Raw genomic sequence first — 27,897 nt, forward strand, 5'->3', positions numbered from 1 at the left:
CCGTATCTTGATTTTATTCGCAATCTTATCTAGTTTTATACATATAATGTAGCTATGTTTGCAAAATAGAAGCAATACAAAGCACGTTCTAATGTATAAAACATTTTGCGCAAGTTGCCAGGAAACATTGTATACATACGATTTTAAACCACTACGAAGGTAGTAAAGTACCTAAAACAAGCTTAATTAATGTATATTTACTTTAAAAGTATAATATTAAAAACCGACTACAGATAAACGGTTAAAGTTTAGGTGAATGGGTTTGAACGTATTCGTAAGATTTAACAAAAAAAATTGAACATTTTACTAAACAGATTCAGAATGGAAAACAAACATTGGCCACACCGCGAATTCAAATGTTCGTTCAAACGCCCCGAAGGCAGTAACCAGTGATTTAAGTGACCAACCAACAATAGTTGCCTTGGAATGAATAAAACGTATACAAATTTAATCAAAGAGAAATCTATTAGTAAAATGAGAAGCGCACGGAAGGGAGCACAACTATACATATTCAACGAGGCACTGCATCACGAACGGGCCAATTTATGCGGCGAGCCCTGAGAGTAACGTACTTTTACCTCCGCCATATGTAAAACCAGACTATTTCTTTCGCCGATCAGATTGTCACCTGAACCGAGGCATTCTATTTATTCCTTTTAACGTGAGCTCTGAAAACCGACTCGTTTCGTGGCTGATTTAAGATCTCCGGGGTCATTCCCTTGCCTCGCAGATCACGAGCCTTTCGAATATCAACTAACTTTAATTTGGGAAATGTGGGAACTTTAAACTATTACTCGTGAGAATTTCAATTTGTATAAACATTTAATATTAATTTTAACTTTTTTATATTCAAATTGAATCAAAACTAAAGGCAAGTATTATAAAGTTGTATCACGCTTTAAAGTAACTGTAAAGATTCGAGCAACATTTTTAAAAATGGAACACAGTTAAAATATTATGGCCGCGTACGAACGCCAGACGAACGCTAGCGTAGGGATCGATGTCCCAAATGCGAAGCCTGGGAAGGATGGAATGCAGTGTAGGCAGACGATGGAACAACCGACTTTATTTGCGCAATTTTTTAATTCAACAATAAAAAATTAAATAAATATTTTAAAATTTCGTAACTTTTGTATCATATAACATAGTTTTTGATAAGTATATGTTTGAAATGACTTTTAAATTGTTTTAAATGACTTTAACATTTAAACTTTTAAAAACGCAGAGAGCCGATTTTTAAAAGTTTGAATCGAGAGTATTCATATTTGAAATTCACTAAATTGTTAATTAATTTCGCATTGAATCAGATCGCTAATACATAAAATTGTTAATTAATATAAAAGAATTAATAAAATAGATCGCGCATTGTAATTACAAAATTCACTAGAGTCCTAACCATTGGCAATATAGCAGCGGGTTTAGACATATTTGAATATCTTGGTGCGCATCGGGAGCCGGCCATTGTTGTCTTTGCCCAGTATGGACTTAATTAAGGGACGGGATAGGTGGAGAGATCCAGAGGAATTTAGAGGCAGCCACTCGCGTGAGCCGTGGTATCTTCTCGAGTTATTCACCATATTGCATTAAAATATTTAAAAACAAATTTATTTAATATAAAATTAAATTATTATTGCTCATTTTAGCTATACTTCATGGGCCTTGGATACTTTCAGCATTTTAGTATTTATTAAAAAAAAATTAATTAGATTTCGAATTTAAAAACTGACAAATTTAAGATTTTACGATGATTAACAAATTTAAAGAGTCCCATAATAGAATTTTATTTAGTTTATTACTTCTCGAGTCTAAATATTAGTAAATATAGATTTAACGTTTTACTAAAATTTATTGAGCACTTAAATATTCGTTTATAAACAAAAAGCATGAACATGAATCAAGATATAGTATGTATATAGTATAACAGATAAAGTACTATTTATCACTATATAAATTAATATATAATATAATAGTTACTATATGTAAGTTTGTAAGATACGGGCGATAAATAAGATAACTATTAAACTGAACCCAGACAAATTTGCTTCGAAATTCGACTTTGGGGAAATCAAGATGCTAAACTTGTAGTGGTCATAGCAAATGCCTTGGGGGATAATAATAAAGGGATATTTTGACTTTGAAATGTACTCGAATAGATACGTGTAAGTTATTGTTCAATTTTAAAATGTTATACATTCTTTGATATGATATTGTATCTTATTTGTTGTAGATTAAAACCTATTTCGAACACTGGTCGCGACGAAAGATTGTAAGATTATATATATGAAAAAAAAACATACAGACGAATTGATAACATCCTCCTTTTTGAAGTCGGCTAAAAAGAAGTGACGTTACTGTTTAGGAAAAAGTATGAACATGTGTCTGCTATAAAGAAGTTGGAATGTGAGAAATAATAGGCATTATTGGCAAGATCCATCACAATATTAATTAGTATTTTTAAATCCTTAATGGATAGAGCCATTTTCCAAAAGACTCTAGTACCAATAAATTAATTTGTACAACATCCTTAAAGTAGTAAAAGGTTACGAAAAAAACTGCTAATATTGCATAAATTCTTTTCATTGTTGGGTTTTATTGAAATGGGTATATTATATGTAACGTTTTAAGAATAAAATGTTAATGTGAATTGGAAGAGTAGATGCATAGCATGTTCTATTAAAGCATATCAAGATGTGCAATGTTAATATGGTATGTACAACATTGATGTTTGTATGATAATATATAAGAAAAACTTTGGAATACAATGAATATTAATCTATAAATGGACTTGAAAGTTTACTACATTTTACCACTAAGAATATAATGCATTAAAAGTACATCATAACCTTTAACGTATATTGCATAAGCTAAAATATCTCGATGACCGAGTATCGGTATTTTTTTTTAAATTGTGTTTTTTGGAAATTATATTTAGGTACGAATTACTAATAAAACGATGAAATATGAATAATATTTTTCGATCTTACCGATAGAAAAAGTTAAGTTTATGTTTAAGTTGATTATCGATAAAACACGAATAAAATAACATTTTCTAAAAATGATTCCTAGCTTGATCGATTTATCGCACCCGAAACCCCCAATATACTAAGTTTTATGAAAATCTTTGGAGCCGATTCCGAGATTCCAATTATATATATGTATATATACAAGAATAACTCATTTAAAGATATACGATAAGATTATTATCAATATGAACTTTACAATATGAAAAACAATAATAGATATGTGTAGCATATTTTGTTTGCAAATTTTGACATACATCAAAATTTGTAAGTAAAAAATTCTAAATTCCTAAGTCATAAATTTGCCGATCTAGGTGTTTGTCTAACAATGGACTATCATGCTAATGATTATGATTAAGAAAATTAAATTAACAGCAGCTTTACTATTTTTAAATACAAGCCTGGTTTTAAAACGTAGGCCGCAAACAAAGATCCCGCGCAGTTTACTGCAGGGATATAAATTAAATGCTTACGTTTCGCTCGGGCCGCTTCGCTACTTTAATTAAGCGACTCCTTTGTATGTATGTCCGTAAGACACTTCGCCTCCTCCCCGAGACCACTGGCTAGTCAATTGGTTACTCTGCTACGGTCCTGGTACTTTAAACTAAGAATTTTTAATGTGTTTATTTGTTCTCAAACATATAACGATCATTAAGATGCCTAAATATATGCGGTCAAATTACTTAAGATAATGTAGGGATCTTTGTTGATTTTAAAATTATTTTGATAATAGCAAAAAAAAAAAAAATTTCGGACACAAAAAGTTCGATATAGATACTTTTGCATATCATGAACATATTGTTTTATTGTTCGAGTAACACAAACGAGTCTTATTAAAGTCTCAAACGAAACGCCTATAAATTCGGTATATTAAATTAACTCGACGACATCGTGTATCTAATTTCAACGGAGATGTAAATATGTCCCACGGAAAAAAGTGTACATGGCCGTGAGATTAAATTTTCAAGCGCGTTGTTCCCGCTTAATTTTTTCCGGTGCAAACTCATCATATACATCATTTTAGGTTTCTAAACGACGCGCGTACACCGCCCCGTACCATGGTTTTTATTTTACGTTAACATTTTCAAGTTACACGAATATTATAAAAATTACCTGAATAAATGTACCTCAGCTATTTCGTAGAGCACCGTTGCACAAAACACTAACAGTCTGCTAGAAGGTTATTGAGAAACTAAAAAACTAAGCCGTTTATCGTCCGGTTCTTTAACAATGGGTTTTTTATATAACAAACGCTACTTTCTCCCGAATATAACGACAAAGAACCCTCAAGATATTATCCCGCAGGGCACAATGCTGACTTTCTCCCGTCACTTGTACAATACCGTTAAAATGTGACAAACAAGTCGGCCAAAAAATTGTCCATTACTCATATCAGTAGAGCAACGCGGATCACACTATCCGTACCACTGGGCAATCGTGACGATACTGAAAAACGGTATTCTTTTATCCAGACATCTTAACGAGGTTAGTTTAGGCAAACTTTTGTGATGTGTTTTTTTACGTTTTATTCGGGTTCATATGAGTTTGAATGTTATATTACCCTTCCGTCGCTAAGGATCTAAAGGAGAAGGGTTCGACCGCTCTCGCATGACTCGCCTGCGCCGGAGTGAGCGTGACGCCACGATCTTGTGTGTTCCCGCCCGGTTAGAACAGAGAACACGTTTGGAAAATAATTTGAATACCGAAATGCAGATGGCTTATTTTATCTGTGAAGCTCCGAAACCACTCCGCCGAACTACAAGTTAATTAAGGTTTGCCCATCAATTAAATATTGGCTCTGATTGTTTTCATTTAGCGGATGAAGTCATTTATCTTCCATTTATTTGCATATAAACATTCGCAGAACTAAAACACTAAAAGCTCTTATAAGTTCAATTAAGCAGTAAAACTAAGTTTGATCAGGACAGAATTTATTTTGCTGGCAACTCATAATCCAAAGATAAATCGTTTCAGTCAGATCCCGAACATTCGTATCTGGGACGATGCATTCGTTCACTGAACGGATTCACTGAGCGAAACACCAAAATTTATTGGGTTAGTAGTTGCCGTAGGTCGATAAAACTAAAAGCCTCGTCCCAGAAGGACGTTAGTCACCGCATCCGCACATCAAATATACGACCGTACGTTGAAAGAACGTAAGTAAACTTTTGCGTGGTAACTTTCGAAGGTTGTATGACTGAAAATAGCAATGCGCAGTGCAATTTTCTGATATCTTTTTCACTCTTTCAGAAGAGACGCAGGGCGACATACGGACGCTATAGTGTTGAATTAGCATATTTATTGCTTGTTATAGGAAACAATTTTATCTAATGAAAATCCTCATCCTTGAGCGTAATGGACGTTACACATGGGTACGGTTAGATTTTTAGTTGTTTTTATTTCGAGGGGACTAGGTGTGGCTTTCCATATTTTTTTAACCACTAGGTGACCGTCGTTCAACTGTGATAAATACGGTAATGGTTTTTTTCATACTAATAAATTTTTCGCAATAAAACATTCTTATCAAAATTAACATTACATTTTACCTAAATAGGTATTACGAAAATCATCGAAAATTAAGAATCCTTTAGCGATTTGATTTCTAAAACATTGCGAGTTCAGCTTGGACCCTTGTTATAGATATCTCGTAGTAAACACAGCTATAGCTGTTTTTGGCCATCACAGACTATTTATTTACAGAGGTTTTGATTGACTTAAAGTATACTATTCATTAAAATTATCATTGATAGCTAATAGAAACGATTTCAATACTAGTATTATCTATTTTCTTCTTCTAGGTAAACATTAGTTATGTACAATCATAAATACGCATATTATTCGATGAGAAATATATCAATAAAATTTATTAAATTATCATATCTTACGATAATAACCTTCTGATCTTCCAAACTCTATGGATAAATTTACCTGCAACAATAAAAACAAGCGAATTTAATAAAAAAAGTTTATTTTAAAATGCGTCGAGATGCGGCCGCGATCAGTCATTTTAGTTGGCGCGCCGTCTACCTGCCGCCGGCACATAGCCGAATGCGATGCGCACATACAAACTCCGTAAACGCCTCTGACGAAACCGGTCCGCAATGCTGTCGGCATACAAATGTACTATCCCAATAACACATCTTCCGTCTTTCGTCGGCGCCAAAACATCACATAAATCCATCTCACTCGCACAACGTAGCTAACTTCACGACATTGCGGCCAACGTCCAATCAGAATGAAACAATCCATCGCCATGTTGAATGCCACGACACTGCTGCCCCCTGTCTAAACGAATGTGAATTAAGCGACTGCATGTTTTCGTATTGGTTTTGTGTATTTATTGAAGATTTTCAATGTTTTTGCGTATTGTTTTGTGTATAATATGTGTCTTTAACTCGTGCTTAAATTCTGTTTAATTAAAAATGCGGTTTGCATTAAAAATTTAAAAGCAAAGGTGAGAATTTCATGTTGACGCCGACCCCAAGCCACGTCAAGCTAAGTTCCGTTGATACATTGCTTTGTTTGTGTTTTTATTTGATTTTAGTTTATATTTTAATTAAATTAATATTTTTATTACTTTATTTTGTAATTAAGTAAGATTAGATTACATTAATTAAGGATTAGCAAAGAGATCAAAAGGAAACTATAATATTTACCTAACCTATACGTAAAAAATGTATAATAATAAATTTATTTTGTTCTTTTTACTATTTACATGATTCATAATAGATATTAACATTTCTTAGTTATTTATCTTTTCCTAGTACAAACAAAATCAATTTGATCATCTTTTCGTCATATATTTTTACAATAGTAGGTATACTAAAAGTCTGGTTTAAGTAACTAAACAACTTTTAATATTTACCTAAACTTTAACATTTTACATTAATAAATATAAAAAATAAAGCAAATAAGTCTTAAAGAATTTTTTTACTATAGGATTCCTATAGAAAACATGAAATGTTTACTTCTGATGCTCCAGTACTTATTTTAATGTTCTTTTTCAGTATAAATAATAATAAGACATGTTATGCATATATTTGTAATGACTACTGTAATCTTTTAAACTTAATGAAAATGAGTAATTATTCCTTTTTATTTTAGTATAAAGCTACCGTCGGCTAAACAAGCAATAATGGCCGACGGCGAATGCGCGCATGCGTAGCTGTAGCACATGAGAGATTATATTTATTAATTATATTTAAGTATTAAAATTAATAAATATTTTTTTTTAAATGAATTATTATAAAGTTAATGATTTTTCTTATAAAGAATTTAATTTTAGTTGAAATTTATTTATTTATTTTGATTGTAATAAGTTTAATACAATACACAATCTCATAGCATAATTATGAAATAGATATCATCATCATCATCATCATCAGCTCACTATACGTCCCCATCGAGGGGCTCGTATTTTTATTTTATAGATTTATTCATCCACTATCATGGTTCTGAAGTGGTTTTAAAAAAAGTTGAAGTGTAGATGTGTGTTGTCTATTAATAAATTATTTTTTTCAAATTCCTATTGAAAATTCCTTATGTATTTTGTTTACAAAATTTATAATATTATAAATTAATGATGTTTCATAAATTTGAAATAATTTTCCAGGCAAAACAATTTCTCTGTTGGCTCAAGTCGACCGATGAATATTTCTCAGATACGTCTGAAGTCAAAGCGCAGATAAAACTAGCAAGTTGGTAGTGCGATATTGTTAAAGTTGAACTTGCGCTGTACCATTTTGAATCCTAAATAGGACACTGATGTATCGTCGCATCTGCATAGAAAAACTGTATCGCCCAATGCGATTTTTTGCTACGGGGATTTTACAAGGTATTGAGGTTTTTCCTGTTTTGTTTATTGCCTGTTTACGATTCAGTGTTGTTGCGTGAATTTTTTTCGGCATCGAAAACTACAACTTTAAACAATTTGAATCCGCATTTTTGTGATAGATCCGCTTAAGTAATTTAAGGTCAGTTGTAAAAGGTTTTATTTATTTCCTAGTTAGCATAGAATTAAAAAATAAACATAATATAGGTACACTTAATATTAATCATGTTTTGTTTTTTTCATTTATCAAATCTGAAGCACAACTCATGTAGGTCAAAGATATAGTTAGAGGTTGATAATTATGACATTAATTAATATTCTGAATAAGCTCATTAACAAAAATATTTTAAAATAATAGAATATAAATTTAGTCGTATTTACTGTTGTTAACTATTTACTGGCAGCACATAGCTAGCATTACAGAGATAAAATACGCTGCCAAGTCTTCCTCCGGCAAAAGAAGCGAAACGAAAGGAGAGATTTAGTGTGGAAATTTTGGAAGTCAGCCTGGCTGTGTTCGTAGCGGCTGGTGGCGGCTTGCATTAATCTCACTATGGAAAAATATTCTCGACTTCCGGCCAGTTTTATAACTGAACAACTCATTCCGTCTTACTTACACCATGCCATTCATAATTTTCAAGGCGCATTAAGCTTAGAAAAAAAAATAGGCGCGTGTTCTTTCTAATTTAAACAAACGACCGGTAGGCTAAGCCTACTTAAACAAATTTACAATGATCATTACTTCTGAAGGTGACCCAAATTACCATGAAAAAAGTTTAACAGCCCTTTATTTCAGAACAAACAGAGGCTGTTGGTCGGAATCCCATGTAATCCGGACCACTTATCACGCGTGCAAAATGCAAATTCGTGTGGGCCGGGCGTACGCAGAATTAACGAAAACGCTAAACGGACCGAGCGGTACGTCACCGAAATTGACAAACTTTCGCAAACATTATCAAAGGATAAACAAGGTAATCTCGACGCTCGGCGGTCGGTCGGCGTTCGATGAAGTCGTATAAACGTCTCGAAGTTTCGCAGCTCGCCAGTCGAGAAAATAAGGAGTTAATAAGCTATATAGAAGCTGGGCAAAGCGATTGCGTGAGTGATATAAATACAAAGTAAATGCTCTTTGAATAAGTGCACACTTGCGCTCGTGATAACGAAATTAAAGGTAGCGTGTGTGCGAGCCGTTAACGCTTGTACGCTTTTCAATATGTCTACACATTATTGATTAGCTTCTGAGAAAAACTTGGCACGCCTATAACGAGAGCGCACATAGACTTGCTGAAGGCGTAAAGCGCAGTTATTTATGTGTCGTACCACACAGTAATTATAGATGTCGTTTGTTTGATAAAGTATTGTCTACTGCATTTATATTAAATTCATTTCAAAACAAACGGACTGGATTTTATTATAATTTATCTTTTTTCGTATCATTTAATCGACAATTTAATGCTTTTAACTCTTGAAAATATCGATTATATTTAATTTATTTGAATGTCTTTTTTACAATAAAATAGTAGGAAGATAAAAGAAAGTAGGTACGTCATGTTATAACAATCTTAAAAGATATAATTACAGCATAATAAAGTCGCAAAGTTTGAGATATAACATTAATTTTAGCTACAAGTCCGCTGAGCGGGTAATCTTCGGCCATTTTAACCGGGCCATAGTCCGCCGAATCCCGAAGCTTAACGCCTGTTTGTTAGGCGTAATATGCTTTTAACACCTGCGTAACAGAGTTACGTACAGCGTGAATGAGATAATGTAGATTTTAGATGAAGCGATGAGTTAAATGTATGGATATATTAGACTAGCGAGTAATGCGCGCCGGAATAGAATCGACATGAAGATTGATTGATGACTCTGAGTCACTTTACATTTTAATAAATTCTTTCCAAACAATTCCTACATTTAACATATTGTTTTACATTTCAGTATTTTAATATTAAGAAAATCAATACATAGTTGGATATTATAGGTAAAGAAATTTAAAAGCTAGAATAATAGCTTAATAGCCGTCAAATGTAACATAGATGGGAAAATAATATATTATTAAGCTTAGTATTTTCCGTTTGTATCGCGGTTTAATTTAGAAAAAGCTCATAATTTGTATTAGGTTGGCGCAGTTAGAATTCAGAGCTGAGCTTTGTAATTTATAGCAAGAGATAAACACTAAATCTGTGCGATTCCACACCTTGTTGTAGACTAATAATGTAAATGTAAAGATGATAGTTATGAACAATAACAGAATTATTAATGCATTTAAAAAAGTCTTGAATTTTTATATTGTGTAAATGTAAAGATTTTTTAACAAATTATTAGAACGCTCATATTTTAATTTGAAATATATATTTGTAGTTAAATAATTGTCATAATTGTCGATGATTCCCGCTGCTCATTTCTCTTATTAAAAAAATATAGAATGAATAAATATCATCATTTTTAATTTTTATAGTTTAAATTATTGTGTTTCTAAGAATACTATTTGACCAAAGGATGTTGAATTAACGCCTATTTGGTTTACCAATACGCAATGCTAATAGTATGTAGAAGTAGAATTTAATTATTAAAGTAAAGGTAGAGTATATCAGTCTATGCAAATGTTGGTACTTGTGAATGTTTTGGTCGTATATCAATACGCAGTAAGATAATAAAGACACGCGCTCCTAGATATACTTCATGTTCACGTTGAGTAATTAATGAGTAATGAGATAATTGTAACGTCTATTTTAAATTGAATGTTGGATGCCAGGACGCATTGAATGTGTCAGTATGCGGGCCGTTGCAACATTTCATTATAGTCGTTACTGTATTGTTGACAATTATATTTATTAGTTTGACGATTCCCGAATCATATTTATGAATTACAATGTGTTGGGGATTTATTTGATACTGAATTAGTGATATGAATGGAATGTTAAATACATATTTGCATTCCTGTACTTTCAAAAATGTGAAATAATGTGGCATTCATATTATTTGTTTATATCATGTTTTAATATCGTTATTACTATTTACTAAGCAAGTCTGATTAAGCAAATACCTATATGCAAGAATACCGAGGACAAAATTTAAGGAATTAAAAGAATGTTTTATATTTATCTGTAAGCAATTTAAATAAATTATAACGTTACATAGTTTATGTATTTAAAGTAGATCATTATAAATCCCTTTATCGCGTGGTTTATCTACATACATAAATAAAAGTATTATGTAAAAGTGTTACATAGTAATGTAATGGAATAAACCCTAATCTAAATTACAAGATAGCGGATCGTTTATTGAACCTTTGTACACAGCGTTAACGTTTACACCTATTATGCGGAGGCACGGAACCTCACAAATCTATTCGAGCCGCTTTCGAAGAAGTGGCCCGTATTTACAATGTTTCTGTTGGGATAAATTGATGCTCTAAATTTGCCGGTGGGCCAGGTGAATGCATATCTACATATTTTACGATACCGGAAGCCTCCTTAAGGGGAACGTTTCGGTTTAAAAATAGCGGAAAATGCGGGAGCACTTTTTATGCCGCGAGTTTTAACAAGATCCACGTTATTTATACAGAAGGGAGGAGATCCACGGAGATTTATTGTCGGGAAGCGTGACGGATCAGAGGAGATAACTTCTAACTTCATGCGGCTGAATTTAAATTAGAATTAATATTATCAACTTGTGATCGAATTTTAGAGGTTTTGGAAGGTAATTCACTATATTGAAAACCTGATAGTAATTTTCTAGTATTAATACAACGATAAGAAATAAAGAATGCTGAAATTATTAATATCCTATGTACTATTATGTAAAGGTTATATACCATAATATTTAATTACTGACATATATACGTCAGTCAGTAAGTAATTATGACAGATGCAAGCGATCTGTCACAAATCCTACTAAGCGCGATAAGGATTTAACCAATGTAATTTGACCTTTGAGCGGTAACAAGTCTCAAGTTATGTGGAATATCCATTATGAAGCGAGCTAAATATAGAGGTCTAAGTAATGTGGTGTTGCTATCGAAGTGCAAATCAGTCATAGGTGATGAGGTCACACATGCGATGATAAGGTCGAATACGCTGACAGTGGTATGCTGTGTTTATAAATAAAGGAAATCTCTTGTTTCCTTGTGGATAAACGGATTGCGGGTAAAGTAAGTAAATATGTACAATATATGGATAGAGATTTTTCTTGATGCTAGTAAATAAACAACGAATTTTATTAAATAATTGTCAACCCTCAAACATTGAAATGTTAATAACAGTGTTTAAAATATAACACACAATGTTGGCGAAGAATGCACTGAAAGATATAAAAATGTTCTTAATAAGGTTGCCTATAAATAGATGCATGTGTAATTTATTAAGAGGCAGTTGCAGTTTTTTGGCTTAGCTCGCAAGTTGTGAGCGCGACTATTTACTACGGCTTACGGCGGTGCATTTTTATTTTATTAACAGCTTGCAGATAGGAAAACTTAGCGGGGGAGAAAAAATAGATGTGCGAACAGATAAAATGGATGCCTTTACGCTTTACGCTTTTTCTGATGCAAAGAAAACTATATATGTGGTAGCGTTTAGGTATTTATTTCTGGACTTGCTAAAATATTAAATTATCAATAGTCTTGCCATTTTAAAAACTCAATTATTAGAGTAAAAACGTTTTGAATTGATTCGAAATCAGAAGCAACAAAACCAAGGTCAGTTGATATTTGTGCATAACACTAACAACCAAATACGTTATTTGAAATAAAAAGCATAATAACAAAATGTAACCAGCGATATTGTGTTAAACATATTTTCACTTGTTTGAACGCTTAAATGGTCATGAATTATGTAAAAGTTCTCACGTTAACAATATACAGATTTTTATCTGGTTCTTTACCATTTTAAACAGATAACACGAACTTTTTTTTGTCAATAATTTTTTTATAGTACAATATCAACGAAACAAACAATCGTATTTCAATTTAAAAAAAATATACGATCCAATGCTAAAATTTATTCGAATCGGTTTGTTTACGTAATTGAAACACATTCGCACAAAGCTGTTAGGGATTCTATACGAAATTTGAATTTTAATAATACAAAACATGTTCGTGTATTCATACGTCACATCAGTGCTTATTTCCACGGCGTTCTATGCTCACGATTTACGTGTCTCGCGGGAGACGCAGAGTAATGCGATTGTAGAGAGAAAATACAAAAAAGTAATACATCGCTCACGAGTTCAACCAATTAAATGTGACATGTGGTACAGCACACGTTTAAGCCGGTCAGTGTAAAATTCTGCTTATTTTTTAAACCAAAAAATGATATTAATATGAACTTAATAATATAAGATTGACAATAATTTCGTTTCTTAATTGCAACTAAATAAATTAACAAGATGGTTCCATTTCTGAATTCTATTATCTACCTTCCCACCTTCATTAAAGGCGCGTTCGGAAACTTAAAAACGCCTCGGAATGAATCATGGCGTGCGATCCTCATGAAATATTACACCGAAGCTGGCACCATAAAGCAAACGGCGTGGCACCGGCGATACAACGATAGCGACACCGCGAGACCCGACAGACGCACAACTCGACTGCCCCGTTCTGTACCTCGACTCGAGTACAGGGTGTTAATAAATCCCTATCACGGCTCTTTTCAACTCTAATCAACGCAGAGATAAAACTAAATACATTCTAAAGTAACTTGCTAAATATGTACGCCTTATCATTCATATAACGTTTCTAATTACTACAGTATTGTTTTTTTAATAAATAAATTGGTTTTAATTAAACTACATACATACAATTTATTGAGTTGTTCTGTAAGTTCGGCTAAATTTTGAAATTGATTCTAAATTTTATTATTCGGCACCCGCAAAAAGATAAAAGTAAATGATAATATGTGTAAAGTATATACTTAGGCATTCAGCGGTACGTAAATCAAGTCTTAATTAATAAGATAAAATTCTTAATTAAACAAAATTCGTTAGGCTAAGAAAGGAGCCACCTGTGTCTGACTCCCACATATTTTACTCTCCAACATAGGGACGTAATGAAGCAATTATATATCGATATTTTTATGCATAAAATACTCGGTGGATATCTGTCCGGTCGCAGCGGACCGACGGAAATAAAACAAAGCGAGGAGGTTATTGTTGGCGCGGGTAGGTGTGTGCCGTCTCGGTTATCGAGCTTTTAACCCGACTCGCGACACGCCGAGACATCGACAGGATTTATCGACTCACTAGGCCACTACTCATTCGTATGTCCCCGATGGAATAAATTTCGAATAAACAACCAAAATGATCGAAACGATCGAGATCTCGATGCATGTCGAATGAATCTGCTGTCCGGAAGGTCCAATTGACCGGCAATTTTCGCAGCGGAGTAACAAGAAATGTTATTGTGCTGTTTATTTTGTTCTTGTTGAATGATCTTTATTTATTGTTTAAAGGATATTTTTGTTGTGGAAAAATTTCAACGTAATTGAAAGAATTGAACAAGCTCTCTATACTTCAAGAGAATTAATAAGCATTCGGGGGATGCCAAGGATTACATTTTTTTGATACAGTCTACAAATTTTTTAGTTAAACAAAAAATCTCTGACAGTCAAAAAATTATTCATTGATCTTACTAATGTCTATAAACTACGAATTTATGTTAAATAAATTGCTGTCTTGTGTTTTAGGTGGAACGTTAATTTATATTACGTGTTAGTTTCCTTCTTACCAATTAACCCGTGACCCTTGATGGGAAATCATCGTGGACGCTGAATCGTTATCTATTCATTAAATTCCAATACATTATACATGTTATAAAAGACACCTAAACCTTACTATAGTAAATATTCAGTGAGACATTTTTAACATCGTTTTGTAGTCGAACTTCGGACATTTGTTATGTCTACCGGCATAAGCTTATTAATAATATACCTTACTTCTTACTAATATTATAAATGCGAATGTTTAGATGGATGGATAGATGTTTATTTGTTTAGAGTTATTTCCAGAACGGCTGAACGGATACCCATGTAATTTGGCATACGAATAGAACATAGTCTGGAAGAACACATAGGTTACTAATTGTTGTTTTAAATTATGTGCGGACGAAGCCGCGGCCGACAACTAGTGTAACAATATATGTTACGCAGAAAACAATTGGTAACTTCTAATTAAAGTTTTATAATACAAAAAATTATTATTATGAGTATAAAATATGGTTAAATTAAAAAAAAACTATTTTCCATATAAAAATATGCTTAAGTGGATGAACTAATATATTTCCATTTGTTCCGCAAACTGATAAGGCGGGCCTAATACTGTCTGCATTTATCTTTAAGATTAATGAGCCAATTTTCTTTGTGGGCTATAAAAAGAATTGCTTAGTCGAATTCTGTGGATGATATTCAATGTTTATTATAAAATTAAATAAGTAATATATAGTATACACATAATATAGTCGATTAATTATTACCAAAATTATTAAAACAAAGTTTAATTAAAGTTGAAAATATTCTAAAAGTAATTTTTGAGGACAGAAATGTCAAGGGACTATGACAAATTTTAAAGGAAAACATTAAATTCAAAACAATAATTATTAAAGAGAGAAATTGTTCCCTTTTCCCATGGGCAGTATACAAGGAAACAAATTGGATTAAAGTGTCAGAGGTAAAATAAAAAACATATATTCTTTATTTTCAGACATCAGTCCCTCTCTAGCTTTTTCAAAAATTAAATTTGCTTTGAAAGTCATCTTCTGAAAAAAGTGCATGTAAATAAGGTTGAAAATCATTTGGAAATATTTTTACAACCGCACAACAAGTCACAAGAGCGCATGATATAATCGTATTTGCATTTAAAACGGTAAGTAAATATAAAGTGGAGTGTTTTGTGAATGGTCGAGCCCATGTTTATGAGTCGTTTTATGACCTGTAAACGTAAGGATCGCTCGTAAAGTAAATCGCTTGATGTTTAGAGAGCTTAAGCCTTTTTGTCGGTTTACGAGCGACCGCTTCATTCATAAGACTACTCTGAGAAAAAATGTTTTTGTTTGCGATTGTGCAAAACTTTTTATGAATAATTAAGACGCGTACACGTAATAAAATCGTTATACAAACCACCGACAACGCGAAACTTTTGTTTCGCGCACATAAATCCGACGGTGTACGGCGCGCTAACTTATTTTTGTTCGTAGGCAACACGGGATAGATGGATCCAATTCCAAATTATGTCTATCTTGGGAATTAACGGTGGGACGGGGATTCCACTTTATCCAAAAAAAGGGCGGGTGGTACGGAGTGGGGGGAGCAACGGGCAGCGGATGGAAGTTATTTTGGAATTATGATTCCGGATGCGTCGCGAGCGACGTGTGTTTCACGCCTCGTTTCGTTGTAATATCGGCCGCTTGCAACCGCTTTGCTTGCATCGGCAATATGATATTCGCGTTGAAATATTTATGTATCATGAGCTCTGTGCGTAGGCTGAAACGAGAAATAAACAGATGGATGTATTAGATTTTATTGCGACAATATGGTCATGGAAGCTCTTTGATATTACACATAAGATTATGCCTTTAACATAATCTGACTTGTAAGGTGAATCATGATAAAAGGAGATTTGAAATAATTTTAAAATCTATGTTTATATTGCAGCAAAATTATAATTGTCCTTTTGGCAGTAAAAATCTAAATAAATAATATATCAAACTATAATACTAAAACTATTTAGTTTTTCTCTCCGAATCGACAATCTTCTTTAATTCGATGTGACCTTTACAAGCAAGAGTTTTAGATTGCTAGTGAAAAAAATCCAATATAATTACGTAGGTTATGTTTTTTCCGTATACCAAGCGTTGGGAAGTGTCACGAAATTAAAATGTCTGACGAAAAATTCGAGATGTGTGTTTTAATGGGGTGACACCGAGGTTCTTAAGTATTCCACCGGCCCACCCCATAATACGCCGTCTCCTTAGTCTGGCACGTCCTCCCCGTGATATATTAGTCCCAGATCGTCGTACATAATTTTGCAGGGGGTGGCGCCTCCCTCGCCCGCCACCCGCCCGCGCCCGACCGATGCGTACAATACGAACTCTTGTTTATTGCTCTATAATACCATTAAAATGTACAGCGATGTCAAATTTATACTAAACAAGATCAGACGTTATAACACAGAATTGTTTATTTAGTGTTAAAATATTTTAACAACAATAATAAGTTATACAAAAAATAGCTATCATCTGCGACTCCGTCTGCGCAGAATTTAAGAAAAACATAATTAGTAACTTATGTGTTTTTCCAGACTTTGTTTTATATGTACGTAAAATTTCATCAAGATCCGTTCAGCCGTTCTGGAGATACCTTAAAACCAAGATCTATACATCCAGCCATCTAAACATTCGTATTTATAATATTAGTAAGATTATGGTATGTTGCGCAACTTAATCCAGTGGGTAATAATTCAAAAATAGTTATTCTATTGGAATAATACAAACAGAATGTTAGTTGATATCTATATTTTGCATTCAAACACAAACATGAGATGAGAACCGTTTGATGTTTAATTGAGAATGCAGACGTCATTTGCAAATAAAAGCATTGGTGGCCACTTGAGTTTAATTAGCAACAAGTGTATTCTGTTAGCCAGTGGTATCGAAGGCTTAAGTGCATAATTTAGAAGCGATAGCGTTGTAAATAACTTATTGTGCAATAAGGACCTTATTCACGCCTGACAGTTTTATAATATTACAATTATTTCTATGCTATTAATTGTTTGCATTTCATTCTGTTTTAAAGTTTATGTACTTTGTCAGGAACTAAAATGTGAAAAGTATATAAGCAATTTTAAATTTTTTAAACACTTAGAAGTCTCTTCGTCTAAAAAAGAATCCTTAATATCTGGAGTTTTCATTGTATTACTGTTATTTCTTGAAACATTTATCTATAGTACCAACGTGAATTTGGGACTTGGTATCTACTTAATCTACAATGTTAATGTAACCCACACTGCATGCCAGCGTGGATGCCACTCGAGAATATATCCCTCTCAATAATCAGTTCACGGATAATGGCCAGTCTATTGCCACTCGAATCACTCATAATTTGGACTACACATACATAGATGCGTTCCATACTTTTGTAATTCAATATTAGGTGATAAACTGATAAATTGTACGTTACTGTATTAATCCCGTTGTTGTTTACTTCAGCATTTTACGAATGTTAGTAGATTGTACGAGTACTACTAAAACAAAAGAAACTATCTTCTAAGCAGCCTATTTGTTTATTTATTTATTTGGGAAGTTTTTTTTTTAATATGTACTATATTTATTCACCAACATGTAATACGACTTAGCTAAAGACATATTAAATTATATAACATCTTATTAGTCCATTAGTTAAATTAAGCCAAATTCCCCTCTATCTTGGTAAGTTATTTGTCATATACGTTGGGGAGGTTGCTACTTGGAGCAAGCGATGCGGTTAACTCACTTCATTGTGCGGCCCGTAAATATTAATTTTCATAATATGCGACACGACGATGGAATAGCTTCTAATTTGCTCCCGTACGCATGTTATCGACTTATATGTATTTATTTTGAGGTAATACTAACCTATTAAGATTTACTAAACATATTAATGATATTTGTTATTTTTTTATAGTATTTGTTAACATTTTTACTTTGACTTTTGTTGGAAAATTTACCAATTTACTATAGATTGATGATGACGTCACGCAATACAGATTTATCTCAATTAAGAATAGAAGATTATTTTAGTTCAATTATTGAAAACTAATGTCAAATAAATCTTATACCTTTGCAATATGTTTATTGATCAGTTAACTACTGGTGAAAATCTATTGTTTGTTTAAAAATTAAAAAGCAGTCCCAAAGTGTAGATAACGAAGTATAGCATTGAGTCATTAGAAACAACATGGCTGCCCCATTGTAGATCAAGTCGCCCACGCGCCGTCACCGCAAGCCCTGCCTAGTTTATGGCGACCCTACGGACTACAAAATAATACCGGTAATAGTGTTGTTATGCGAACAAACTTTACGCGCCACTCTCGGCTTCTACACGTAGATAACCACTCATTTGATTGACGGAGAAATTGAACGAAATGCCTCCTTTTAGATTTAAATTTAGAATAATTGATAATACTTTATTGAGTATACGTGTTAACCAAACATATATATATACAGATACAAAAGTTAGTTAAGTTAAAACAATTCTAATACGTAAACATTAGCGCGAAGTCAAATGGAAATGGACAGGTGGGAAAATCTAAATACGATTTATTGTGTTTGTGTATCGATGTATGATAATAAGCCATCGTATTTGGAAGTACAATTTGAATTAAGGCTAATAACGAGGAAAAGGAAATATACTTGCGTGTAATTAACACATAGAATTTTGAAATGTTGATTTTATCGATATTATATTTTCAATAATACGTACTTAATCCAATGCATTCTTGTAACGTAATACGGAAGCTCATGCTTTTAAACCATTTTAGATTGTTTTGATTTAATTAAAAGTACAAGTAAACGTGTTAAGTGTGATGCATGCGTGCATAGTGCACCCGGCCGTACGACTAAATTATTTAAAGTCTTCATTCCCCGTACACGCAGGTCGCATGCCGGCACGCGGATATTCAGACAAGGACTTTAAATGAAGTCTGCAATAAACATATATATATTATAACTAGCCGGGTCGCAACACGCCCCCGTCCCGATGTTTTGTCGTGCCTATCAGCCTTTTACTGCTTCCTTAACACAACATAATGTCATAATTTACCGATTTACAACAAAGCTTTAATCAATCATATACTTAAACATGAGTCATAAATCGTTTTCTAAAATTAAATTAAACCAAGATTTGAAAGACATGTATGATGAAATAATAAAACCAAACTTTGAAATTTTTTGTAAATCCATGAAATGTAACAGAAATAAATCATAGTCAAAGAGTAAATTTAAGACGGCTTTAACTGTAGTATATTATTTAATATTAAAGATCTTAAGGTAAACGGGCGGAGTGCCTGCAGTTCCGAGATAAGGCAACCCCTCCCCCCGGGGCCCCACCTACACTTTTTGGGGGGTAGATGTGCCTTAAGAGCCGCCATACTTCAAATTGCGTTTAACTTAGATAGCTAGTTTGATGCATTGCCCCCATTATTGCATATCAAAGGTTTTTCGATAACACCCTTTTGTTAAATAGCGTGTCATTTTAAAAAAGCAAAAGCAAGACTTATATTAAGATTTTATCTTGTAGTTTAAATTTACTGTTTTCGAACATACCTGTAACAAAGAAAAGTAATTATATTAATAAGTAAATTAACGTTAAGTTTACACAAATATAAAGATAATTGTTCTGTTTTAAAGCAGAATCAAGTATAAATTTACATTAGCAATAAAGTCAGATATCACTCGCACACATGGGCGGCAAAGCGATGTGCAATACAGTTCACATATACAGACACACACATAAACAACGTTGGCGACGTTACATCGATTTTGTAGTCTGTACAACGTCCAAATATGTCAATGGAACATACAATAGAATCTGATGGAATTGGCTGCCCTCACCACGATTCATAGAAGTACAGTATTAATAGTACCTAATACAAGGGCAAAGAATAATTTAACAGTATTGGCATTAATCGATTTTTAACTTGTTAAGAGCAGCCCTATCGAGTAGTAGCATCGATACCACTTCAAATGGAAAGCATAGTATTATTGTATCGGTACAGACAGATTAAACATCGGGGCCCAAATGAACATGCGATAATTTATCTAACGTGCCCCCGTGTGTATTAGCTGTATCCGACTAATACCGGCTTTCGATATTCGGCGCTCGGTCGCGATTCGATATTTACGAGCGAGCGGGCGGCATTAGACTGTCCGCCCGTAGGTAAATTAGCACAGATGCTCGCCACTGTTACAGTGATTCATTCCAAATTGGCTTTTCAGCGGGAAAAAAATGTACGGACGCACGGATTGCGGTAGACGCTATCTAGGGATTGGAGCTAAATGGCTTTTAAAAGAGTCGCTATATCGCTTTCTTTTTAAACGTCTCTATTTACGACACAAAAGGCAGATTTGAAATTTAAAACGATTCTTATTTTACGTGGGTTGTTCAATAATTGATAAGTGTTTATAAAAAGCATAATTAATGGACCTTGTATTAGATATAATTAAGTTTATAAATTTAAAGAGCACTGACAAAATATTAAATCGGAAGTTAACATGTCATGTTAATAAATCAATCATACATCAACATCCAACACATACACACGTAGCCATGTCGTTTTTTTAATTGCATGTAATACATTACCAATTTTCTACGATCATTGATTAAGTACAAGACCATAAGGTGTTTTGAAGCAGCAGTGTAATTGCAATAGATGAATAATTGAATGCATCGACTTTGTGCCGAGGCGGCCGCTGGATCCTCGGTAGCGGGAACGCCTCTCGATGGGTATCGCAACAGAGGCCGCCTTAATGCGCACCGCTGCGAACGCGCACTCTATTAAATATTACCAACGCGAAATTCAATGAGCTATTTAATAATTGAATGTAAAATGTTAGCTTTATAATTCAAGCCTAGAATTAAAGCTTTATAAACTAACTTAAACATGTGCGAGGTGTGAAACAGATGCAAAACGAGTTTAAAAACACTTTTACCCGAAGGGAGTATTAAAAATCAGATTAATTAGTGCATAAAGTATAAAATAACTCAATTGCTCGAAAAGTCATGGCCTGTTTTTAAAGAAATAATTCTCTTGTTAATTCGTAAAATACACACGTAAATGTTGCATTTCCCCGTAATGAACCGGGTAAATTACCTTTAGTATAAATAATCCATGGCAAAGGGTGGGTTCGATGCGCAGCCACTGCAAATCAACCGCCGCCCTCCCCCCCCTCCCTCTCCCGCGGCCCACCGCGGGCTGTCGACGATAAATAAAATTCACGTTTTAACAATAAAATGCATTTTCCGCAAATGCTCCTAGTGAATTATTGTTCGAGCTTTACGAGCTTAAAATTATATGAGCATGTGAAATTTTCGATCTCGATAATGCACGAGCTGTTGTATCAACAACACTATTTTCAGCAGATTTGAAATTACGACCCAATAATACAAACTTAATTAACTCCATATAAATTGTGATGTGATACTCATTTTTTGTTGGAATGTTTCAATTTTAATAATATTTCTTATCTATGGAAGGTATATGAAGTACAGTTATATATAGATATTCTTATTTAGGGAAAAGACAAAGTTATAGAGGGTGCTACTAATGCCTTTTTCGATTTACACTAAACCAAATCACCCTAATAATGGTGAGACATCTCCCTAAAATAGCATGTCACGTACCGACCCTAAAATACTTATAAAACATTTCCCGATGGTAAAAAAGCAGTGTTTTATTTCCAACAAAAATAGATCACATGGCCGCTTGATGGAGAACCAATAGCGCGTCCCCGGCGCGGCGCACAGATGGTGACACTGGCGCGCAGATAGCACAAATATGAATTGTGGCCTTCGATATTTGTCACTTGAATTACAACTCCCGACGGAGTGCGAGTGGCCCTCGCACCTCGTTTGCGAAATGATCCATTTTTTATGGTAGAAATTATATCGACTGTACTCGTATTATAACCTCTAAGTATCATCGCGTACGGTTTATTTACACGAACGCCCGCAGCACGCCAATGAAAATAGAAAATATTTTCGTTGATTCTAAACTTAAATTTTTATTTTTATACAGCTGTAACGCGTGATCACTGACCTTTAAATAATATATTGAAAGAAAAATAAACGCAACGCAAAAAATTTTACTTGCAAATAAAATTTTATTTCATTACGTAATAAGAAATTCGACCAACACTTTTTTAAAGATATCATTTTGTGATACTCATAACTATTCTATAGTTTATTAGTAATGTCTCAAGATAGTTTTCATCACGATTTTATAGAAGTAATATTCCTTGGTAATTATTTATTTAAGACAATCAAACATCCGGTAGCAATATCAGTAGATAAGTAAACACAACTTGTAATAACGGCCAGTCACACCCCGGAAACCAATTTGGGAGGTATTTGTAAATGTCAAATATGTTTGTGCGCACCTATTTATTGCGAGCATCCCTCACGTACGAGTAAATAACGTAGACACTGCGATAAAGTGAAAAGAGATACCAGAGAATAGTGTACAACTACGCCTTAACCTCCGATTCACTGAGAAGCAAAACACAACTTTATTACCTGTGAATACGACTACATTTTATTTAAGACCCATTAGAGTTATAACCTTCTACAATGTAGCGGATGTGTATACAAGTGGAAAACTCAGTGCGCCACGTGCAAATGATTCATATCCGTCCCTTAATTAAAGAAGATTTTAATTGTATCGGATGTCTGTGAAAGCGAAAATAATGCTGTCCTAAATTGGGGTTGGAACTCGGAAATTTATTAGTTAGTCGTTCGAAATACTACCGTGCGTGCTTTACCAATATTAGATACAGATAATCTCTAATGTAAATTTTCTTTACATTGTTTGTTTTATTCTGTCAAAGTATTATATTTAGATTAACAACTGGAAGGATTAATTGTACTTTGTAAATTGCTTTGTATTATGAAAGACTCCATCTCAACAAAACTCAAAGTCCCTTAATCCAGTAAATTCATTTCGCGTGTATAAAGTCAAGCTGCCGCCAACTTAAAATATCTTTCTTAATTACAAAAGCCTTTGTTGAACGTATCTGATCTATGTAAACAGACGGCGAATGTTTTAAATAGCAGCCTAACAAATAGGTTCCGGTCGGGCGAAATAAGCGAAACTCTTTAATTAAGGGATACATGAGGGTCTAAGACGAGTCGATTTATAACGCTATTTAATGAAAATTTTAATTACTATCGCAGAGTATTAACTCCGATACGCAAATTACATTACGAAAATAAGGAATTTAGATCGACTGTAGATTTGTGAGTGAAACAAGAGAGCTTTTCCAGATATACTAATGAGGCCTTCCCCATGCCAGAGGCGCCGACGATACACGAATGCATTTACGTATCTGAAGCATAGATATCAAGAGCGGCATAGAGTTGGCAAAATGACAATTCGGTGTTACCATTGAGACAAGCACTGATTTATTCGTCCGACTAAATAAGCCAACGATGCCAAATAAACTCGTTGAAGTGTCGACGAGTAAAACTTTCCCGTACATTCATTCGATTTGAATTTCCCAGTGACGTTAGCAATGCCCCGATGTATAGCCGAGAGTACTTCATTTGGCGAACAATAGAGCGCCGGGTCCCCGCTCTACACTGGATAAATTGACTGGAGGTTTAACTCGCGCCCGCCCGCGGAAAATTGGGGAAAATCGATTTAAATATCTCGAATGTGACGGCTTATCTTGATCGTGGGAATAAACCCGCACTCGGGTCCTGTATCAAAGATTTCCTTTAATGAATATAAAAGACGCAATCTTGACATGCTAAGATAATATTATGTTTATTGAACATTGTGAGATGTTACATTCTGATCGGATTAGCAATATATACGAAGACAAATGTATTAGCAATAACCCCGTTAACTTATTTAGCACGGAATTAAGCAACAGAAAGAAAAGAAAATCGGAATAATACTACAACTTCATTGGTATTCAAAACTTTTTAAACATAGGTTAATAAGTAGAAACTTTTGAAGTTCCTGCTAATTTTACAACATTGAATTAGAAGTCTTATTTATTTTTTATTTATTTATCGAGTTGCATTTAGATAATGCATGTAGATTGACGCAGTGAGATGGGGTCTAATTACATTTAAAAATAAATGCCAATTAAGAGATGCATACAGGCAGGTGCGAGTAAAGATCTATTTCGATAGGTTCAAGACATTGGCAATTGTCGTTTTTTAGATTGTTCTTTCGATTTATTACTAAATTAAAGGACTTTGTTCAATATATGTGGATCTCTGATAGTACAATTCCATCTTGTTCAACTTACTATCTATCATATTCAAATAATAATTTTAAAGATGTCTGATTGTTAGTACAAAATTTTAATAGTAAATAGAAACCATTTTCCGATTGATGTTTATCGGATTAAAAGGGAATTTACTATTTATTTTTGGGCTCCCAAATTGCATTAAATGAAAAATAAATGTGACGTCACCGATGGGCAGGAGACCTCAGGGCAAGTTAAGCCCACAGCTTAATTCACCGTAACAGAATCACCTCGGATTGCTTTCCGATATTTACTGTTTGATTTTTCCCCCCTTGTCGTGATTTGGGACGTTCACCGGAAAGAGGCGTGCGTCGTTTGACAGTAATGGCCGACACGGCCAGAGGGTACACGACCTTTGTAATTAACAATTTGCCTTACACTCTGTAACGCGTCACTTCATTAATTTTTACCTTTTGTGTTGCTGCTGAATTTTTCCCTCGTAATTTATAAGTAATGATTTTTTTTTTCTATGTAGTTGTACCTAAGTGTTTAGAAACTTCTGTTTCGTATATACTGACAGTTTATTTGTGTTAAAAAAGCTACCGTTAACATTACTCACTCCCTTCAATTTGGGCTACGCTTAAATAAATAAAAAAATAATTCCGTCGTGCATTAAGTTTATTGAATTTATCATGCGCAAATATTTATTGATGGGGACGAAACTAGATAGGGCAAGGAATTTATTGAAAACAAAGACCAATCGGCATACATAGGTGGGTCGGTTTCCGGATAGATCGGCATCGGTAGCAATCAGACAAATTGGCTCCAGACCCCTCTTACGAAATTAATCTGATACGTAGGTTTTCTTAGCGCAAACCGCTTAGACAGTGAAATATGAGAATAGAGGGCCAACGTTACGCACTCATCTTATTTTGATATTATTTATTTAAGTTTTGGTAGAATACACTGTTTTGTTATTTATAAAATTAATGTATGTCTGTTGTTAACCCTTATGTACATTTTGTATAGTATACCATACATACAACTTTATAAGAATATACGATCACTATAAAATAATTTTTAATGAGTCTTTTTTAACTTTGTTTTTTGCTTTTCTTCAAAAAAGAAATCTTGCCACAATAAGGGTTAAAAAGCTTGGCTACATATAAACATTTATTTGAATTTGTACATTAAGTCAATCCCATTGAAAAGCCATTCCAAACATCTTGTTTGTAAAGAAATATTCTCATGTTTATAACCTATTTATATGTAAGAAAATACTTTTTAGTTTTTAAAAATAAAAATTGTTAAACTTCTTAAATTTCTATACGAGCTTTTGAGTCAGTCCATATCCTCCCCAGAACATGTGGATTCGTTAATAAATATTCTACAAATCCACCTTTAAATAAACAGCATCGGGATACCCCCGCTTTTGCCTCATTCCGGCTAAACGATGCTTAAGATATTTATTACGGGGCGAATTGAGTTTCTAGATATTAGACTTCTTTTCTGTCTCATCTCTTAACATAAATAAGGGTCCTATTATTTAAAATAACATTTGGTAAATATGTTTTGGCACATAATAATAGTTAACATATTATAATGTCAATGCATTCAATAGTGTATTATAATAAGACCACGTTCTTTTTTTTAGAGGTTACATTATTTTATAGTAGTAAATGTGGCTCGTTTAAATTAGTTACCATTTATTTAAAAAATCGTATCTTACTCAAGATCAAATACATCTAAAATGAGAGTATAAAATGACTCCTAAGTAAGTCGTATCAGGGGTGTAAGAGAGAACCTTTGCAGTTTTAATCCCCCGCAGTGATGTAAGTCCTCGAGATAGAAAAACTGATTAAGTAATTAGAAGAAAGCCGCCGCGAGTGTCTTCTAACTGCGGGCTAATCACAAATTAATGAGCGCTTGTAGGCGAGTGTCTTGGCGCGATGATAATTCTGCGCCGCCCAGCTGCGCCAAGAACCTCATCAATTACGAGGAGCCACCCCCGACTGGGCCTCGAAGGCCTCTACACCCTTTTGTCACGATCTGAACACAACCAATACAGTTTCTTTTCTTTCCATGAAGTTTTAAATTCACCAAAAGTTAACATCAACAAACTTTTTACTACATTTTAAATTGGATGAAGTAGATATGTATTTCCGGGTGATTTCAAAATAACAAACGTGTTTCTTAGCCTATTTCCAAGATTTAGACTTATATAAATAATGGATATTAATTTATTCAAAACAAACTAAAGCGTTTAAATTTTATTACGCTTCAGTTAATTAAGACTGTAAGGAATTGTTCAATCAGTGTTTTGAAAATTTAATTAAACTTAAGAAAATGTTTTATATATTTGAAATTAAATTTTAAAAGAATATAAAATTGACGATAGACGATTTAAAGAATAGTTCGTCTGACAAATATCTTTAATAGTTATCTAATAAAAACAGAACTCCGCCCAGTAATAACTAATGTGTTCTAAGCAGTTGTTGTACCGGCACTAAACGCTTCCGTTCCAAACCGCACTTGATTTGTTGTTCCGTCCTTACTAGAGTTACTGTCTCCAATGTTTGAAACATTCGGATCAGCCATATGCGACTGATTTACGTAACGAAAGGATTATAATATTTGTAGCTCTTCTCTAGAATTAAGTATCTATGTATAACTTCACTACTGACAGACGGGAATTTATTATTTTGTTACGTTACGTTATACGCATTATAGATAACTTTGTTTCACAAAAATATATGCCAAAGTTTTATTTTTAAATGTAAATAACATAGTTTCCAAAAAGGTTTTTAATTTTTTCATTGCATTAATTTTTATTTTAAATTATAAATGTGGAACATAGATAAAATATTTAAAAATGTTTTTCGGTACATCTTAAATAGGAGGAAGTTATTAAGAAAGGCATAATGTAATAAAGAAAATCAACCGAAACATTTTATTAGGTAAGTGAATTATGCATTGTTTGTTGAATAGAAGTTTTATTTGGCAGTTTGTAATTTAAATGGGTTCGCCCTAAACTGGCTCACGTTGTTATGCCATGAATATAAATCGTGATAAATTCCTCGCGTTAGAGGGGAGCGCGAGGGCGCGAG

At 33.4% G+C, this 27,897-nt stretch overlaps 1 protein-coding gene and 1 long non-coding RNA gene across 2 annotated transcripts in view; one reads left to right on the forward strand and one right to left on the reverse strand.

Moving 5' to 3' along the window:
* Ubx (ultrabithorax) overlaps window positions 1-27,897 on the reverse strand; it is a 110,274-nt gene that overhangs the window by 49,431 nt on the left and 32,946 nt on the right. The gene's annotated exons all lie outside the window — the stretch shown is intronic.
* Window positions 6,317-9,239, forward strand: LOC106122462 (uncharacterized). Its single transcript, XR_001228109.1, has 3 exons — window positions 6,317-6,474; window positions 7,633-7,854; window positions 8,648-9,239. It is a non-coding gene; the product is annotated as an uncharacterized LOC106122462 (long non-coding RNA).

This window comes from Papilio xuthus, unplaced genomic scaffold (assembly GCF_000836235.2).
Source record: "Papilio xuthus unplaced genomic scaffold, Pxut_1.1 DF826923.1, whole genome shotgun sequence".
Lineage (NCBI taxonomy): Eukaryota > Metazoa > Arthropoda > Insecta > Lepidoptera > Papilionidae > Papilio > Papilio xuthus.